General features: G+C 41.7%; 1 protein-coding gene across 2 annotated transcripts in view; it reads right to left on the bottom strand.

The window, feature by feature from the left end:
- Positions 1-17,765, bottom strand: part of LOC124796331 (nuclear envelope integral membrane protein 1a) — a 138,363-nt gene that overhangs the window by 56,692 nt on the left and 63,906 nt on the right. The window lies entirely within an intron of this gene.

Genomic DNA, 17,765 nt, shown 5'->3' with positions numbered 1-17,765 from the left:
AGCTGCCTCTAACAATGTCACACTTAACAGTGCAGAGTGGCCAATACACTTTTGGGATAACATCAAGTAATGTATCAGCATGCTCTCTAAAGTCTCTTTTGTACAGTTAACTACAGTGATGTCTAGTGAGTATTTATTACAGAAAACATTTGCCATAAAATGACAATCTGGAGTGTGATCATGATGTATATAATTTTTACTCTATTGTCTTTATCACAAAATTTTTTGAATAAAATTACTGCTTTCAGCTATGCAAAAGCTATGCTCCGAATCTTCAAGAAAGTACATTACTAGCTACTACCTTAAGAGATTAAACACAAAAGACAGTAGATGATAAAACTTAGAAGATGACAATAGACAGTAAGGTGTAACAGTAACACGAGTCAAAACTGCCATGTGTGCTTCAACTAGGTATATAGGATGCAAAGCAATCCTAGAGATCGTTGATGCATGCATAATGTACAAATATTTACATGAAGTAATTAAGAAGTTCATTTTAAAGTACAGATTTGTAAAATATTTTCATTTGTTTATGAGAAAGCCTCCCCACAAACCATGGACCTTGCTGTCCATGGGTTGGATTGTGTGCTTCGGCAATATATATAGCTGTACTGTAGGTACAACCACAGTTAAGGGGCATCCGTTGTCATGCTAGATAAACATATGGTTTCTGAATAAATGCAGGAGCCTTTTAAGTACTTACTTGCTGGAGCAAAAGTCTGGACGATTGACTAATCTGGCCTTGTAAAAGGCCTTGCTGTGCTAATATTGTGAACAGCTGAAAGCAAGGGACGTAGAGTTGGCCATATTGACAAACATCCCAAACAGTCTTACCTGTCGGATTTTCGTAGTACATTGAAATTCCGCTACATTGAAGATGAACAATACGGAATTTGTATTTACTTCGTTGGATAATGTATGAAAATGGTCGAAAATCGGGCAGAGAAAAAAGCTCATCTTCCACCTTTTTTTAAAAAATTTATTTAATGACGCAGAGGTTTTGGCACCAGTATTTATCTTTGTGCCTACAAAGCATGCCTGTGTAGCACTACATGTATTTGACGGCAGAAGTTAGTTGTGGCGGCACCTACCAACATTTTTCACAACTTCCGCTTGCTTTGCACTCGATTCTAAGCCGCAGGCGGTTTTTTGGATTACAAAAACAGGAAAAAAAGTGCGGCTTACATTCGAGTAAATATGGTACACTAAGGCCCCCAGTTGGATCTCCAGGTGGGGCTATTTGGGAGGATGTAGTCATCTGGAGAAACTAAACTGGCACTCTATAGATCGCAGTGTGGAATGTTAGATCCCTTAATTGGGCAGGTAGGTTAGAAAATTTAAAAAGGGAAATGGTTAGAGTTGTTGAAGTTCGGTGGCAGGAGGAACAGGACTTCTGGTCAGATGAATACAGAGCTATAAATATAAAATCAAATAGGGGTAATGTAGGAGTACGTTTAATAATGAATAAGAAAATAGAAACGTAGGTAAGCTACTATAAACAGCATAGTGCAAACATTACCATAGCCAAGATAACATGAAGCTCACACCTACCACAGTAGTACAAGTTTACATGCCAGCTAGATGAAGAGATTGAAGAAATGTATGATGAAATACATTATTCAGATAGTTAAAGGAGATGAAACTTCAATTGTGATGGGGACTGGAATTCAACAGCATGAAAAGGAAGAGGGAAAAATAGTAGGTGAGTATGGACTGGGGAAGAGAAATTAAAGAGGGAGACATCTGGCAGAATTTTGCACAGAGCATAATTTAATCATGATTTATGAATGATAAAAGAAGTTTGCATACATGAAAGATACCTGAAGACTCGAAGGTTTCAGAATTATTAAACAATGGTTAGACAGATATTTAGGAATCAGATTTTAAATTATAAGGCATTTACAGGGGTAAAAGTGGACTCTGACCACAATTTATTGGTTATGAACTGTAGATTATAACTGAAATAACTGGAAAAATATATGAAATTAAGGAAATGGGACCTAGATAAGTTGAAAGAACCAGAGGTGGTTGAGAGTTTCAGAAGCAGCATTATGCAACAGCTGACTAGAACAGCAGAAAGCATACAGTAAAAGATGAATGGGTAGCTTTAAGAGATGAAATAGTGAAGACAGCAGACGAGGCTTGCATGAGCGTGTGTGTGTGTGTGTGTGTGTGTGTGTGTGTGTGTGTGTGTGTGTGTGTGTGTGTGTGTGTGTGTGTACTGCTGACAAAGGCCTTAATGGCCGAAAGCAATGATTGTGTGAATCTTTTTATTGTGCCTATCGCGGCTCAGCATCTCCGCTATATGGTGAATAACAACTTTCCTTCTCTCGTATTGTTACATTCCATCTGAACAAGCAGTAAAGGAAACAAAAGAAAAATTTTGAGGTTTGCTGATGACACTGTCTTTCTGTCAGAGACAGCAAAGGACTTGGAACAGCAGTTGAATGGAAGGGACCGGGTCTTGAGAGGAGGATATAAGATGAACATCAACAAAAGCAGAACAAGGATAATGGAATGTAGTCGAATTACATCAGGTGATTCTGAGGGAATCAGATTAGGAAACAAGACACTTAAAGTAGTAGGTGAGTTTTGGTATTTTGGCAACAAAATAACTGACGATGGGCAAAGCAGAGAGGATATAAAATGCAGACTGGCAATGGTAAGAAAAGTATTTCTGGAGAAGAGGAATTTGTTAACATGGAATATAGATTTAAGTTTTAATAAGTCTTTCCTGAAGGTATTTATCTGGAGTGTAGCCATGTATGAAAGTGAAACATGGACAGTAAACAGTTTGGATGAAAAGAGAATAGAAGCTTTCGAAATTTGGTGCTGCAGAAGAATGTGAAGATTACATGGGTCATTCATGTAACAAATGAGGAAGTACTGAATAAAATTGGGGAGACAAGAAATTTGAGGCACAACTTGACCAAAAGAGGGGATCAGTTGATGGGACACATTCTGAGACATCAAGGGACACTCATTTAGTACTGGAGGGAAGCCTAGGGGGTGAAAGTCATAGAGGGAGACCGGGAGATGAAGACAGTAAGCAAGTTCAGGAAACTGTAGGTTGCAGTAGTTATTCGGAAATGAAGAGGCTCCACAGGACAGAATAGCATGGACAGCTGCATCAAACCAGTCTTTGGACTGAAGACCACAGCAACAACAAATTTAATTGTGGAAGGGTTAACCCAAAGAGTGTGGAGAGTTAGTTCAGGCCAGTGTTGGATCTGTAAAGCTTTTCATGCCATGCCTTGGACACATTCATTCAGAGCACCAATAAACAAGAACCTGACTGACTGTAGCAACAGTCTAGCTGATCAACTATCGACCTTTCTATTATATCTTTGCATCAGAGTGCTATGAACTCTTGTTTTCCAGAATGACCTGAGTGGCTTCAACTGGATATGGCATATCTGATCAAACTTGTGGACTCACTCTCTTGCCAAACTGAGGCCATTATCAAGGGCTAGAAGCAGGGTTACATCATATTAGTGAGATATCTGAAGAAGGGACTAGTTGGTAGGGCATGTTCTGAGGCATCAAGGGATCACAAATCTAGGATTGGAGGGCAGTGTGGAGGGTAAAAATCGTAGAGGGAGACCAAGAGATGAATACACTAAGCAGAGTCAGAAGGCTGTAGGCTGCAGTAAGTACTGGGAGATGAAGAAGCTTGCAGAGGATAGAGTAGCATGGAGAGCTGCATCAAACCAGTCTCAGGACTGAAGACCACAACAACAACAGGTGGCGAGAACCAAGGACATGTTGTAATGCTAGTTCCCACCTGCAGAGTTCTGAGAAACTGGTGTCTGGGGGAAGAATCCAGATGGCGTGTGTGGCGAAACAGGTGCTGAGGTCACGAATGTCATACTGTAGAGCATGCTCTGCAACACGATATTGTGAGTTGCCAGTATATACCCTCTGCCTATAATCATTCATCCTAACTGATAAGCTGGTGGTAATCATGCCAATTTATGTAATACAGGGTGTATAAGTGGACAAGGAAAAAAAATTCCCGGATTTTTCCCGGATCTCCCGGTTAAAAATACATTTTTCTCCCGGGTGGGAAACACTTTCTCCTGGGTGAAAATACACTTTTACCGTGATATGTGAAACTATACGTTCCCTCGGAACTGAAAAATTTATCAGTCATTTGAATGGTTATGGTTTTATACAGCGGATTAGAATTTCCTGGCACTTTAAAAAACGAAACTCAGCATGAAAAACCACGTTTTGGAAAGTTCTCTGATGTGCAGCAACATGTATGCTGCATATTTCTGTATTATGAAAGTATAAATTCGAATTGCACCAAAAACCGCATGTTACTTTCCGAAGCATTGAAATCGAGACTGCAATACGCTTTTGTGTGCCAGACGTAGCTCATATCACGAGATCTCGTCAGCTGATGACAGCGGATATTCATAGCATAGGACACGTGATGTAGTCAGCCAATAGCAGCGTCACTTACGTAGCGCAAACATACAAGCAGGAAAAGTTAATGGTTTAAATTAATATACGTAGTGTTGATACAGGAAAAGCAAACTTTTCATATATAATATTTGTCGCAAAGATTAATAAGTTACAAGTGAAACTAAGCTTTCACATATAATGTTGATCTTTTTGCGCGTTTTACACTTTAAGACGCATCACACAAATGTGCCAGTAAAATGTTTAATACCAAAATAAATCTCTGATGTTCTGGGCTCGAAATTTTTCTAGATGGCTCGACATCAAAGAGTTGATTTTTAAATAAGAGTCAAATGCTCTGTGATTTCAGAAATTCATCGCACATTCTCGCACACAGTTCATCTTGCGCAAAAGGAAATTTACTTTGAAAATAACGCTTTTCAAACCACGATTCACAATATTTCCCCGAGATCTGTTGCAAATAGATTTGTTCCAGCATTTGCCAGAGTGTGCCACATAAGAGGCGTCCCCGCGCTTGCGCAGCTACGATGACATAGAAAGCCCATATGTTTGTATGTGTAAAACATTAAAAGATCTTACATTATGTCATAAAAGAAACAAGACATCAGAGGATACTCCAAGAGAGTCGGAATTTCTTGAACCATACTGAAATGAATAATTCGCGTTAAAGTTCACATTCATAAGTCCAGATTCCCAGCGAAGTAGGCCTCCATCTAATATTAAGCTTTTCAGTGTGATTTTCGGGATGTAAATTTCTTTTAGTACCAGTACTGTATTATCTCATGTTTGCTTCTTTATTATGGCATAGTGCCATATGTGCTAGAAGATGAAAACGACCACTTGAAATGCAGTGAATAGTTGAAACTAGCCAATAGTGTGGAATTAAACACTTCATTTGAAACAAACTGGCTGCCTCAGTGGAAAAGATAATTAAAAAGTGAATTTCTTTAGCAAAGCGACAAAAATAACTTCATTGTTCTACAAGGCGATTAATGCTTGACTGTCAGAAAGGTGGAAATAAAATAAGATCTGTAACTAACAACATATTGTAGCCTTCCATAACCATGTGAATGTATTTTAATTCACTTGATGGCTCCCACCCACAGAATTCACTTTTTTTCATGTGATGTGAGAGCAGTAAACGAAGAGGCTACAACAAAATTACTAAATGTAAACCCCCCCACTATAACTCTGACTGCTCTGCGCATCAGCCCTGGATCTACGATATTTCGAACCGGGGCAATACTAGATGATGGTGCCCCCCGGCTTGCTGCGTACACAACCAACAGCAACATTTATGTAGCCAGAAACGGGAGGAGGTACTACTCATACGCGACTTAACTACGCATGCGCATGATTCCGCTCGTAACTGCTTACATGAATTTAATGCAAACAGTTGTGGTGTCACGCTCATCGGAGGTAATTCGTTGTCACGAAGCATTGCATAGTCTTCCAAAACCTTTTGACACATTTTGCCGTTGGCAAATTCTTATATGAGCACTGTTTTTTAATGTTGTTTTTCCTATGCAATTTAAGTTTTATTCTCTCGTTCCTATTTTGTTGCTGCAGTATTATTCTGCAGTAGCGGGATACAGTAATATCCTTTGTTAGAGTATCAATTCTTACGAGTCAACATTACAAAAAATTAACTGAAAAGTAAAACAATGAAAAATTCCTGGAATTCTAAGAAATTCCCGGGTTTTTCCCGGTTTTCTCCCGGATGAAAAAATTCCTGGGTATTTCCCGGATCTCCCGGGTCGTATACACCCTGTAATAGCTGGTATATGACGTGTCATTTTGCAGGTGGCTCTCCCTTTCATAGTATATGTTTTGCCTGTTACAGGGCAATTATAGGTGGTGGTAGGATGGTGCATAGGGCAAGTCTTGCAGTGGGGACCATCACAGGGGTAGGAGCTATAGGGTAGGGAGATGAGTGCAGAAGCAGCATAGGGTCTGATAAGAATATTGTGGAGATTGGGAGGACAATGGAAAGCCATTCTAGGTGTGGTGGGCAATATTTCAGACAGAATGGATCCCATTTCAGGGCATGATTTTAGGAAATCATCGCCCTGTTGAAGTAGCTGATTGACACATTCCAGACCAGAATAATACTGAGTCACCACTGGTGTGCTCCGAAGCTGTTTTGAGGAGGGATGAGCAAGCAGTACCAGGATTGGATGTGATGGCCCGAGAAATCTGCTTTTTAACTAAGCTGATGGGGTAATTACGTATGGTGAATGCCGAACTGAGAATGGTGGTTTATTACTGTAAAGAGTCTGCATCCTAACAAATACATTTGCCTCGGATGCCAAAGCTGTATGGGAGGGAATGTTTGACACGGAAAGGATGGCAACTGTCAAAATGTACATACTGTTGTTTGTTGGTACGTTTAATGTGGACAGAAGTGCGTAGCTGGCCTTCAGCAAGGACGAGATCAACATCAAGGAGAGTGGCATGGGATTCAGAACAGGATCATGTGAAATTTAATTGGGAGAAGATATTCAGGGATTACAGGAATTTTAGCAGGTCAGTCTCACCATGAGTCCATATGGTAAAGATTTCATCAATGTATCTACACCAAACCAGGGGCTGAAGACTTATGGATCTCAGGAAAGCCCCTTCCAAGCGACCCATGAAACGGTTGGCATAGGAAGGTGCCATCCTGGTTCCCATAGCCATACCACCCCTGATCTGTTTGTATGTCTGCCCCTCAAAGGTGAAGTAGTAGTTGGTAAGTATAATGTTGATTAAGACGAACAGGAAGGATGTCATAGGTTTGGAATCAGGTGGGCACTGACTGAGGAAACGTTCAGCAGCAGACAGACCATGCACGTGGAGGATGTTGGTATAGAGGAAGGTGGCATCAATGATGACAAGCAAAGTGTGTGGTGGGAGTGGTACAGGCACGGATTTCATACGAGCTAGGAAATGGTTGGTATCTTTGATGTAGGAGGGGATTTTTTGTACTATGGGTTGCAGATGTTGATCAACTAAGGCAGATGTATGTTCAGTGGGTACTTTGAAGCCAGCAACTACAGGATGGTCAGGATGAGGAACAGACAGCGATTACATAATAAAGCAGAAGCTGGGACTGCTGAACAGAAAGGGGGAGGGGGGATCCCACCTTCAACCAAGGGACTATCAACAGGGCTAGTACGGAAGGCACCAGTGGCCAAACAGATGCCACGATGGTGCAGTGTGGAAGGAGCAGCTGAATCATAAACTTGACAACCATAGTCCAAGCGAGACAGCACTAAAGCACGATAAAAGCAGAGAAGGATGGTGCGGTCGCACCCAAAGAGGTGTGGGCAAGGAAGCGAAGGACACCGAGTTTACGGAAACATCCCACCCTCAGGATGTCTGATATGTGGCAGCCAAGTGAGCTTGTTGTCGAAAAGAAGACCCAGGAAAAGAAACTGTGCGACCACAGGTAATCGTTGTGCATCGAGATAGAGCTCCGAATCGGGGTGGATCGTAGTACGGTGACAAAAGTGGACCACTCGTGATTTTAAAGGAGAGAACTGAAATCCGTGTGAGAGGGTCCATGCAGAGGCATGCTGTATAGCTCCCTGGAGCTGCTGCTCTGCAGAGGCCATCAAAGAGGAACTAACCCAAATACAGAAATCATCCACATACAGAGCAGGGGCGACCAAAGGACTGACAGAGGCCACAAGTCTATCGATAGCAATGAGGAAAAGAAGTACACTCAATACAGAACCCTGTGGGATGCCATTCTCCTGAGTCCGTGGAGAGCTAAAAACAGTACCGACCCTAATCCTGAATGACAACTGGAACAGGAACTGGCAGATAAAAAATCAGCAGTGGGCCCCGAAGACCCCACTGATGAAGTATAAGAAAGATGTGATGGCGCCAAGCCATGTCATAGGCCTTGCAAAGGTCGAAAAATACCGCAACCACATGGTGGCGCTGGGAAAAACCCTGCCGAACTACGGATTCCAAATGAGGTAAATGATCAATAGGAGACCATCCCTTTTGGAAGCCACACCAGTAAGGGGACAATAGATCCTGAGATTTGAGGACCCAATTGAGCCGATGGGCTACCATCCGTTCAAGTAACTTGCAAACATCATTTGTCAGACTAATTGGCCGATGGCTCTTGACAAACAGAGGGCTCTTACCAGGCTTAAGGACAGGAACCACGATGCTATCCCTCCACTGAGAAGGAAAGTCACTCTGTAGCCAAATACGGTTAAACACTCGGAGAAGATGTTGCTGTTGTGGAGCACAGATATGTTGAAGCAGTTGGTTATGAATGGATCCTGGGCCAGGGGCCGTATCATGAGAAGAAGAAAGTGCTGAAATAAATTCCCATTCCGTAAAAGGTTCGTTGTAAGATTCTGACTGACAAGGGGTAAAACATAAGGCGGAAGCTTTGGCCCACTGTTTCTGGTGAAGGAAAGCAGCTGGATAGGAGGGGCATGCTGATGCCATTGCAAATCCGGGAGGTGAAGGCCTGGGAGGGTGGACTGCCGATGACAACCTTGGAGAGAGCGAAGTGTAGCCCATACCCGTGACATAGGGACAGCAGAACAGAGGGAAGAAACAAAGCGTTCCCAAAACATCTGTTTGCTTTGTTTGATTAAGTAACGCGCTTTAGCGCTAAGGCATTTAAAGGTAATAAGATTGGCAGTGAATGGATGCCTCTTAAGGTGTTGCAAAGCTCGACAGCAATCACGGATGGCAATGGCAATGGCCGTACTCCACCACGGGACTTGCTGGCAGTGAAATCGTCCAGATGAACGCGGTACAAGAAGGCTAGCAGCACGAACAATCACATCAGACACGTCACGTAGGACGACATCAATACAACCCGACAAAGAGGGAGAAAACACGACGTATGTAGTGTATAGAGGCCAATCGGCGCATTGGAAAGACCAACGAGGTAACCTGTCCATTGGGTAGCGGGAAGGGAGTGAGAGAATCAACGGGAAATGGTCACTATCACAAAGTTACCAAATAAGCAGCAACCAGTCGCAAAATCATGTTTTCTTTATTTACTTTTGCGAATCGATTTCCACTGATTAACAGCCATCATCGGTGCTACAAATACAAGAATAAAAATAAAAATAACAGTGGCCAAATGAATAAATGTACATAAAGCAATGTAAAACCAATTAAATGTATAAAGATGCATTAAACCATTTAAAATGCATATACAAATTTACCTTTCAACGAATATGTGACCTGAGGAGTAACACTGTCTTAAGCAGAGGTCAAACATAGTGATACATCGAGAATTGACTATGACAACGAGAAACCATAAGGAGGCGCTGCAAAGCAAACCCCGCCCTCTATGCAAAAAGATACAGCTAAAATAAAAATGAGAAGAAGAAATGACATACAAAGTGAGGTAAAATATAATGATAAAATACTGAAATATTCACAAAAATGGACATATTTCAAAGATTTTGTCAACCACACAGTTTTTTTTGGATCTATACATAAGGAATAATGATGGAAGGCTTTATTTTGGCATATTTCGAAAAAAGACATATACTGACTGTATCATAAACTATCATTCAGCCCACCCTAATCAACGTAAAATGACGTTTTTCAGATTTGCATTTAATCATGTTTTCTGTACCCCACTTTCTTAAGAGGATCGTAAAACTGAGTTGGATATTATTTTTTCCCTAGCTAAATCTAACGATTATCCGCTACCCTCTGTTCAAAAAATTTGCCAATAAATATAAAGACATGGGAGCAAATGGAGTAATTGTAGGGAAAAATGAAGCAATGAAATATATTTCTTTACCATACTATGGGGTAGTCAGTCTTAAAAGTTGCAGCTATTTTTAGGAAACTCAGGGTTAAGATTGCTTTTTCAACTAAGAATAATTTGGGACAAATTTTAGATTATGGCATAGATAAAGTAAAAGTTTTATACTAGTTGGAGTCTTACAAAATACTTGGTCCAAGCTGTAAAGCATGTTACGTAGGTCAGACTGGACGAAAAATTGAAACTAGATTTGCTGAACATGTCGCCATTGACAGAAAGGACGCGGCTGATAGGTCGAATTTTGCAGCCCACATTATAAATAGTGGACATGAACTTCCTCGAATTGAGATGCATGCAAGGTTATTACATAGAGCAGAAAAGGGGAAATTATCTTGATTTGCTAGAGGATATGGAGATCTTTTGTCATCATAGATCAGCTAGCGCGTGCCTTCTCAATGAGCAGGTGAATGTGAGGGGAGTTCATTTTTGGGAGCTCTTTGCCGAGCAATTGCTTGATGGGAATGGAAATGATTGGACAAGGAAAGACGAGAGGGGGGATGGAGGAGGGAAGAGTGAAAGGGGGTAGGAGGGGGGAGACAAATAGATTGGTGATATGAATTATGTTACTGTGACTAAGTTTGCGTTGACGCCCTTTAATTGGGCTTTTGCCGTCTTGTCGGCTGCAACAACAGACATATGGTGTGGATTTATGTCTCATGATATATGAGCACATCGTAAGAGCCCCTACGAGTTCTCAATTCATCCTATCAAGCCTGTGTTAATTTTTCCATGTACAAAGTGTGCCAGCACTTTATTTCTGCATTTGTTCTTGTTTCTTTAATACGTTTGTTTCGTTTGTGTCTGTAATTTTCTTATCTCAACTTAGTTTAGTTCACATGTGCATTCAGCAATGTGGCGCCATCTGATGAAACAAGTCCGATCTTCCTGAATATCATTAACTGTACGCTAGATGGATGCCAACACCGTTTTACGTTTTGGCATTATGATTAACTTTTGCTCTTCGATAATACGATAAATAATTTCAGAAATTTTTTAAAAAAGTTTTTAAAATTTTTTCTATGGTATGCTTCTCACCTATGTTTGTACAATCACTTTTTAGCGTATATAACTGTACTATGTGGTTGACAAAATCTTTGTCAATATATCCTTTTTTCGTGGATATTTCAGTATTTTATCATTATATTTTACCTCACTTTGTATGTCATTTCTTCTTCTCATTTTTATTTTAGCTGTATCTTTTTGCATAGAGGGCGGGGTTTGCTTTGCAGCGCCCCCTTATGGTTTCTCGTTGTCATAGTCAATTCTCGATGTATCATTTCATGTTTGACCTCTGGTTAAGACAGTATTACTACTCAGGGCACATATTGGTTGAAAGGTAAATTTGTATGTGCATTTTAAATGGTTTAATGCGTATGTATACATTTAATTGGTTTTACATTGCTTTATGTAGAATTATTCATTTGGTCACTTATTTTTATTTTTATTCTTATATTTGTAGCACCGATGATTGCTGTTAATCAGTTGAAATTGGTTTGCAAAAGTAAATAATGAAACATGATTTTGCGACTGGTTGCTGCTTATTTGGTTACTTTATGGTTTACGGTCGCTGCACAACTTGGGAACCACACGGAGCCCACCATTCATAACCATCACAAAGGCCGTCGTGTGGCGACCAGTGTAATAAAGGGAGGAGGGAGGGAGAAGATAGAGAAAGATCAATGGCGGAAAAGGTACTATGATCGGCACTGAAATGAGTAGGGGAGCCATCATTAAGAAGGCACAAGTCGTGGTCTGCAAGAAACTGGTCTATGAGAAGACCTCGTCTGGATGGAAATGCACTGCCCCACCAGGGATGATGAACATTAAAATCCCCGATGAGGAGGAAGGGAGGAGGAAATTGCTGAAGAAGGGCAGTTAAAGCAGCAGGCTTAAGAGTCCTGTCAGCAGAGAGATAAAGATTGCAGACCGTGACCTCAGAGTCCAGGTGGACCCTAACAGCAACTGCTTCCAATGTAGTTTAAAGAGTAATCTACATGCTAGCAACATCTGTACGGACCAAGGTACAAACGCCACCAGAGGCCCGGAGGGGGCCGACCCGATTTTGACAGAAAACACGGAACCCACAGATGGTCGGTGAGTGATCATCAGTAAAATGAGATTCCTGTAGAACCACACAAGCTGCAGAGTAAGACGAAATAAGGGATTTCAACTCCGGAAGGTGACAGTAATATCCATTACAATTCCATTGGATAACCACAGAACAATGATTCAAATGGGGGTTGAACAGGCTGCTGGGTCACCACTTGTCACTGACAAGGAGAGGGCGACATCCATGAACAACAGGTCAGAATCAGGTTGCTAAGCCGGGGATGGGACCTCTGGTGACACCAGAGGCTCCTTGTCCCGGGACTTATGTTTCTTCTTCTTTTTCTGTTTGAGATCAAGGAGGGCTGTGTTGCAATTAGGAGCCAGCTGCAGCAACATCGGGAACAGAAAGAGATCGGGCGACCTGGGGGCCCACAGACCATGGTCCTTGTGGGGCAGCAGACCTTTGGCCTAGGAGGATCTGGAAAGGGGTATCCCAGGAGGGCCGCCCTTGACCGGCATACGCTGAAGAAGTGGGACACTTCTCCGGCTGGGGAGGGGGAGCAGTGCCCGGAGGAGAAGGTGTGGGAGCCGCAGAGGAGGGGGGGGAGAGGGATTTGGGACTGGGGTAAGGAAAGGGGAGGAAGGTGTGAAGATGTAACTAAAGCATGTGTCATGGACACAGGGTGAAGATGTGCATACTTCTTACGAGCCTCAGTGTAGGTTAAACAATCAAGGGACTTCTACTCCTGTATCTTCTTTTCCTTCTTATATACTGGGCAATGTGGTGAACGTGGAGAATGACTGCCATGACAATTAACACACATAGGAGGGGGACACAGGAACTCCCCTCATGGAGTGGACATCCACAGTCACCACAGAGGGGGGCCTGCAAACAGCGGGAAGACGTGTGTCCAAAACGCAAGCACTTAAAACACCTCATAGAAGATGGGATGTACGGTTTCACATCACATCAATAAACCATAATCTTTACTTTCTGAGGGAGGGTATCCCCTTCAAAGGCCAGGATAAAGGCACCAGTGTCAAAGTGATTGTCCTTCGGACCCTTCTGAACACGCCGAATGAAGTGAACACACCGCCGTCCAAGATTGTCCCAAAGTTTCTCACCAGTTTGAAGGATGAGGTCCCTGTGAAAAATCACACCTTGAACCATATTTAGAAACTGGTGAGGGGTAATGGACACAGGAATTGTGCCAAGATGGTTACAGGCACGAAGGGCCACAGACTGGGTAGCTGAAGCAGTTTTGATCAACAACCAACCCGACCGCATCTTGCTCAGAGTCCACTTCGCCAAACTTGTCTTCAATCTGTTCCACAAAACATAAAGGTTTGGTATTGGGGAAAGTATCCCCATCAGTCCTGGTGCAAACCAGATAGCGGGGGAAAGGTTTTGCCCCTAGCCGATGGGCCTGACCCTGCCCCCCAGGGGTAGCCATGCAAATGAAGACCGAAGGGGTAGGAGAAGCAGCACTAAAAGAATCAGTTTCACACAGAGAGACGGCCGCAGAAGAACGGCCTGAGTTCTGGATCCATATGCGTTTCATTTGCATAGCGTCTGCCCTGATACCACCCACTCCTATCAGGGGCTCTCCTCACATGCGCAACCCAGCAACAGCGAGGGCTGTCTGGCACGGCGGCCATTGCCGGGAATTCCGATGTTCCAGGATGACAAGCAACCACTCCTAGGCTTACATGAGGTGGTCACAGCTCTGGTATCAAAAGTGTGATCCCTGTGTGTTCAAGGGGCTCAACCAAAAGTGTACATAGCAACCCCACCACACAGGCTGGCTATGCATCCTAGCATCAGATAACGATGTGAAAAAAAAGGGTGGAATGAAATAGGAGGGCACACATCGGAGACACTAGGTAAGGTGCTCTTCCCCAAATGGCTCACACTATGGAATAGAAATTTAGTAATGGGGTCAAACCCCAGAGGGGGATCAGGGAATGCCAAAAGGATGAGGAGATTATGCAACAAAACCAAATTGCAAAACCAACATAAGCAAGGACACCAAGTGAGGGAGAGGAGAGGGTGAAGGGGAAGGAGCAAAGAGAGGAAAGGAAGGGAAGGGAAGGGAAGGGAAGGGAAAGGAAATGCAGCCCCGCAAAGGAGGAAGGCTGCAATAGCTCGGGGCCCTGTGCTCGCCACGCACGTACTCACGAAAGAACCGTGAGCTCCCTGGGGGGGATCAAGAACTGTAGCCAAGAGAAAGCAACATGGAACCACAAGTAACGTGCACCTTCTAGTGACAGTTGCTGCACTTCTCTACCTTCCCACAATAAATAATCCTGTCTTATTTACTGTAATGAATCATTCTTTTAATTTCAATGGAGAAATAATACAGCAAACCAGATGCAAATAATTTTTTAATACACACCTTTGGTTTGACACCTCTAATGATGTCTTCATCAGAACGAAATTTTAACAACCGTAAAGTTACGTTGTTAGAAGGCAAGAAAGATGTTTGTTGCAATGTATACATATCAAAGGCTGGAACATTTTAATTTTTTCCTTGAGCATGTCTGCTCGCATCTTTGACTACTGCCTCCATGCAATGTAAATTTATGATTGTTAAAATTTCATTCTGATGAAGATATGCTTAGAGGTGTCGAAACCTAGGTCAATGTATTAAAAAAATTTTTTTGCAACCAGTTGGCTGTATCATTTCTGTGTTGAAACTTATATACAATTACTGAAAGCCAGCCATGCTCAAAACTGTGTACATTCTTCAATTTTATTCCCTCTTGTTCCTTTATAAGACTAATTATAGAGCCATCAAAATGTATTTAGTTGTACATTAATTTCTATAATCAATTTTTATTTTTTGAAATTCTGTTACATTCTGACCAGCTTTAAACTGTCAGGAGATGAATGCTTTTTTTCATATGGTTAAACATTTTTAAGACTCTTGCTTTCTTATATACAAATGAATATATTTTAAAGATCTGTACTTTAAAATGAACATCCTTTTAATCACTTCATATAATTATTTGTACGTTATGAATGCATCAATGATCTCTATGATCGCTTTGCATCTTATTTGCAACTGGATGAAGCACGCTTGGTAGTTTTGACTCATTTTTACGTCTCATGACTTGTTGCACTGCAGTGGAATGAGATATATATCGTGTTTTTGTTGTAACGCTGTTATTGGTGTTTAATCTCCTGATGTAGTAGCTAGTAATGTACTTTCTTTTACTTTTATTACAGATTGTGAAGATGACTACTGCATAGCCAAAACCAGTAATTTTCTTGCATGACCAGGTGCAACATTCTAGGACAAAGACTGCTGAATCTAGCCCTAATATGGAGATGGGTTATTACAGGATTCACAAGTAAATGTGAGCCTTCTCCAGGCTGGATCCTCATAAAAGTTAGTGCAATGCTTAAGTCAAAGAAACATTCATAAATGCATCCTCTCCTGTTTTTAAACATTTTGCTGTGTGTAGGCAATTTGCTCACTGCTATGGAAACTGTACATAAAATACGACTAACAATGTAAGTATGAATAGGCTATTTTACTCATCGAACCAACTGAGCTGAAAACAAGTCATGATATGCACCACATTTTGTCAGCCACAGCTTAAATTGGAATTTCTTCATGCATCTGAACCACCAACTAACAAAGCTATGTTGCTTATGAGTCTCACAACATACAAAATGCCAGTTGGAAATGATGTGATGCAGTATCTTGCTGAATTGATTCTGTGGACAAATTACAAGTAACGGATTTGAAAATTAATCGTAATCTATCGTCAATGATGTTACTTTGCAGTCTTCCAGACAATTACGATGATCCACTGAGTCTCACGGCAATTTATCTCTTGCTGAGACATGAGAACTAAAAATACTTGAAGAACACAGGGATTCAGAATATGATGAAAATGCTTGGACCACAGTGTTCGTTGAAGTTGTAAACCATTCATGAACATGTCAAAAGGTGCTGTGAATGAAAATGACAAATTTGAACAAAAATCAAACCAAAAACAAATGAAGCAGAACTGCTGTACAAGTGTTAACTTCTGTAATAAAAAGAGAAAGAGCATGAATGCTTTTTGAAGAAGGAACGGAATGAATGGGCTGAGAATGAAGTCAGTGAAGCTCATTGTTGTTTTACCATGACTGAATTATGGTTGTTAAGTTTTGTTACAGGTTCTGTGGTGTATAGACAATGGTTGCATGCCACAAAAGTTTAACAGTTTGCTGCCGAGTTGGTGGCAGCAGCGCACTTGTGAAACATGTTACACAGTATACATCAGTCCTGGCTGTGATGTCCTGGTCACTTCTGTAGTTCCCTTGCCTGTGAAAATTGTCCACAGAGTGGAGGGGCAACACTCTGTTATCTTCCTTATCATCATTAGTGTCACTCATGCTAGGTGAAAGCCAGATATGTGTAAAAGATTCTCAGTCCTGAGATGCTGTAATAATGAAGGGAAATTAAATTCATTCCAATCATCTTTATTCTTATGTAACCATTCTACTGCCTCATTTGATAAACCATGCTTGCGTGTCTTCAAACTGCTTCATAACATGCTCCTACATTGTAATCCTGCGAAAGGCCACGAAAGACAACTAGTAATGCTGCTTCTGCCATTGATGAGCAATATTAATGTAATTCTTCAACATACCTCACTCAGCCTCTCAATTTAACACATTTGGTCAGAAGGTTGACATGCTGGCCAAGTCAACGAACAGGGAAACATTAGTCCTAATGGAAACAAGGCATTTCCATAGGCTATTATGACTGCTTTACAGCCTATCAAGTGTGAGTGGCAAAGGATTATAGTATTCACATTTCAAGAGATGCTAAGTTTTTTGTTCACGATAGTTCTAAACCAAAGCAGAGTTTCATGTATTTCTATGAAAGCAACAAATGTCAAGGTAAGGATGAGTTATAAACATGAACTTTGAAGGAAAGATCTTCCAAACACTGAAATGGAGCCACCATCTGTTGTTGAATTACTGCACTGCTCTGAAAAAGAGGGTGTTCTGCCCACAACTGGCTAAGTCAGCAGCACAACAAAATGTGGATATCGCAGACCGACATTAGTGTGACCTGACAGAAGAAGGCCTCCAACCAAGATTTGTCCCCAAAACAGTGCAAGACAAAAAACCAGTCTCCAAGGACAGTGCCTTGTAAGGAGGATGGTTTATTAGACCAGATCAACGCTAATACCAATTGTCGAACCACAGATTGATGAACACGAAACTTCCTAAGCTTCTTGCAGAATGATGACTAACTGAAACTCAGCTGCTGACAGATGTTGTTGATATACCTCAATGTGGGCAGCTGAAAATGTGTGCCCCGACTGGGACTTGAACCCGGGATCTCCTGCTTACATGCAGACGCTCTATCCATCTGAGCCACCAAGGACCCAGATGAATAGCGTGACTGCAGGGACTTATCCCTTGCACGCTTCCCATGAGATTCACATTTCCAACTGTCCACAATTCTACATATGTAATGTA

This window comes from Schistocerca piceifrons, chromosome 4 (assembly GCF_021461385.2).
Source record: "Schistocerca piceifrons isolate TAMUIC-IGC-003096 chromosome 4, iqSchPice1.1, whole genome shotgun sequence".
Classification (NCBI taxonomy): domain Eukaryota; kingdom Metazoa; phylum Arthropoda; class Insecta; order Orthoptera; family Acrididae; genus Schistocerca; species Schistocerca piceifrons.
Note: the sequence above shows the minus strand (reverse complement) of the source record. Positions and strands in the feature narration are given on the sequence as shown.